Genomic DNA, 3,577 nt, shown 5'->3' with positions numbered 1-3,577 from the left:
CTATTCATCTTGATTTCGTTACGCTTATTATTGCTTTTAGTTGTTTATGCTAGTTTAATCAAATCAACCCACTTAATATTTCGAATTCTAACACTTAAGGTAACTGTTCATCCAACTAAGTTCAATCCCTGTGGAATACAACATTTGGTCTTACCAACACTACATCTACCCTAGTACACTTGCTAGAGTCCATATATAATACACCAAGTTTTTGGCGCCATTGTCGGGGATTGTTTAAATCGAAGTTTGGAAGAATTTGTATGCTTATTTTGTTACCCGATAACCACTTATTTGTCCAGTTTTTGTATTTCGACTTCTAGTTGTGTATGCGAAGAGTAGGTATTCGTATTCTCCCTGTGGACCTCGAGATTGAGAGAACCTACAGAAGAAGAAGAAGACTACTCAGACAAGCTAGACGCGCCAGAATGGATCGCGAAAATGAAATACCAAATCCTGAACAAGCAGGGAACCATGAGGAGGGTAATGTTGAAAACAACGGTGTTAACGGAAACAATAACAACAATGGAAACCAGAGATTGCAGATGAAGGATTATTCCAGACCATCCACTGAAGGCCATTCGTCGTGCATTGTAATACCAAATGAAGGAAATCGCATATTTGAAGTGAAAGCTTCAATGGTCCAAATGCTGCAAACAGCTGTGCAATTTGGTGGATACCCAAATGAAGATCCAAATGCTCACATTCAAGACTTCGTCACAATGTGCAACACATTTCGCACTCATAGAAATGAAAGTGACGAAGTGATCAGACTCAAGTTGTTTCCCTTTTCCTTGAAGGATAAGGCAAAGAATTGGTTGAAGAATCTACAACCAGGTTCTATCACAAATTGGGAGGAAATGGCTATGCTATTCCTGATGAAATATTTTCCTCCCAGACAAGCAATCAAGCTAAGGAATGAGGTTTCACACTTCTTTCAAGAGGATGATGAGTCATTATCCGAAGCATGTGAGAGATACAAGGAATTATTGAGAAGAGTACCGAATCATGGCATACCCATGTGGATGCAAGTTCAAAACTTCAATGCCCTTGTAGAAATATTTAACTATTTCTAGCACATTTATAACCTTAATAGCATATGTATATTTTTTTTACTATGATATATATATATTTTACTAGCATATGTAATATGTATTATTATTATTTTTCGTAGGCAAAAATATGTATGCAAAATGAAAACAACAAGCATTCGTACTCAAATAAAATAAATGAAATATCGCCCCCTACACTTAAATTGGACAATGTCCTCATTGGTGCAAAAATTGATAATTCATAAAAGATAGAGTACTAAATTAAAACTGAAATAAACGATTACCAAACAAACATAAAATGAAATAAAATTATCCAAAAAGTAAGGAAAGATAAAAACTATGAATGTGAAGGATAATCTAATGGAGATGGTGTCAACTCGACTCCTTGGCGGCAAAAATATGACATTAATCGTCGACGAGTGGATTTATGCTCCTTCATCAAAGTGTTGATGTTGTCGTCAACTTCATCAATCCTTAGGTTCAATTGTCTATTGTTGGTATTGACTTGATCCAAAACTCGTTGCCAACCCACGACTTCATCTACATTGGCCCCGACGTCTTCACGTGGTGGCTCATCTTTGTGCCTTTCCTCTTCCTCACCAACATCTGCTTCCTCATTTTCCTCATCTTGAATACCCTTCCCATGTGAACTCGAAGCACCAACACCCGAACTAGCAAATAAACTAGCCGTCCTAGCCTCGTAAGATCTAAATGTAGGCGGACCTTGGCTAACTAATAAATTAGCACGTAAAAGTGCGGCATAGTCCAACATCGGAAAATATTCATGAGTAATGGATTGAAATTGTACCAAACTACCCGTAGCATCCAAAACAATACCCGTAATCAAATTCCCCATAGGAATTTGTCTATTGGTTGAAATGGAGGCACAGACTAAATAATCAAAAATCATTCCAATGCTATCTACCACCAATCCCTTAAAAATGCAATCCAAGACAAACAAATCCTGACTTTGAAACTTAGACCTTTCAACACGCCCAAAAAGAGAATAGGACAAAATTTTATGGAAATAGAAAATGCAATTATCCTTAATGAGCTTGCTAGAAGTGTTTTTGGGATTAAATCCATCCAAATCCGTCAAATATTTCCAAACCGGATTGGTTTGAAAATTCTTAGGTTTAGCATAAAAATTGCTTGTAGGAAAGCCAAATCAAGTACCCATCTCCTCATACCCAATCTCATAAGTTTTGCCCAAATTCCTAAAGGTTAACTTCTTATTCTTCTTATCATAGGAAAGGATAACTAAAAATTCTATAATATCCATTTCACTATGAGGAAAACGCATGGTAGCAAACCTTTCCCAACCTAAAGCTTTAAGAAATTCATTAATCCTTTCAGTGAAAGAAAAATTACTCACCGTAGCAAAATCCAAGAAAAGAATATCGTGAAACACGATCTTTGGCCCAGAAAAGTGCATATACCGCTTCCCTTCCTCATCCGAAGCAATATCGAATGGAACCCTATAGAGAACACGCAAACGATTGGCAGAGGTAGCGGAAACCTTGTGACCAACAACCTTACGTCTAGGCATGGTGTTTGAGAATTTCGGATTTTTAGAGGGAAGAATAAATTTGGAGAAAGATTGAAAGAAAAATGGAGGTTTAGGTTATGGAGGTTTGGTTTGGGGAAGAAGATGAATAGTGAAAAGGTATATAGGGAAGATCAAAATCTCATATGGGAAAGAGAGATGTAAGTTGGATAGGTGAAAAGTTGGAAATTATTAAAGGTGATTTGATGTGGAAGAAGAAAATGTGTTTGAATTAGAGAAGAAAAGGGAAATAAATCAAATTGAAGGCCAAAATTCGTAGGAAACGCCGCAAATCTCAATCAAGATTTGAAAATCTCGATCGCGACACGCACGCTTGAGGGAGAAGAAGACCGCGTCCCTATCTTACTGGTCGTTCAGAGATTCTGGAAATCTCGTACGAGATTTTTGTGCTGTAGGCCAAAATCTTATATTTTTTACATTTTCAACTTATAAAAGCCATTTCTTCTTGCACTAATGCTCTATTAATGTAATTTAAATCTGTAAAAACATAAAAACAAAACTAAAATTAAATAAAAGGTTAGCCATAAGGGCTTTCCTTGAACTAAGAGGTTAAAAATAAATAATTTCATTAAAATTGGAACATATATACACAATCATAAAAATTGAAAATATGCAAACTAAAAACATAGAAACATATTGACAGAAAATATTATTCTCAATACAAGGAAACAAATCTAATCTTCAACTTTATTACTGGCAATTCCTCGTGCTCGTGCCCAGTTCATTTTGACATGAATAGTTAACAATCTCTCTTGTAAAGAAAGAAACTGAGGCCCAAGATGAAATTCACGCTTGACAAGACCTTCGTTCTCCAAAAACTCGTAAGCAAGGACGGGGAATGGTTCATTCTCGCTCCAAGGAACGGAAATTGTGCCCTTGGCACCTAGAATAATTCCACAAATAATATTCCCATATCCAATTTTCTTGTTCTTCGAACGGGAGGCAGATATCAAACCTTCCA

General features: G+C 36.4%; 1 non-coding gene across 1 annotated transcript; it reads right to left on the bottom strand.

Annotated features, from left to right (window-relative positions):
* Window positions 1–905: 905 nt before the first annotated feature.
* Window positions 906–1,012, bottom strand: LOC136210137 (small nucleolar RNA R71). Its single transcript, XR_010677845.1, has one exon. It is a non-coding gene; the product is annotated as a small nucleolar RNA R71 (small nucleolar RNA).
* Window positions 1,013–3,577: the final 2,565 nt, after the last annotated feature.

The sequence above is a fragment of the Euphorbia lathyris genome, chromosome 10 (genome assembly GCF_963576675.1).
Source record: "Euphorbia lathyris chromosome 10, ddEupLath1.1, whole genome shotgun sequence".
NCBI lineage: Eukaryota > Viridiplantae > Streptophyta > Magnoliopsida > Malpighiales > Euphorbiaceae > Euphorbia > Euphorbia lathyris.
Note: the sequence above shows the minus strand (reverse complement) of the source record. Positions and strands in the feature narration are given on the sequence as shown.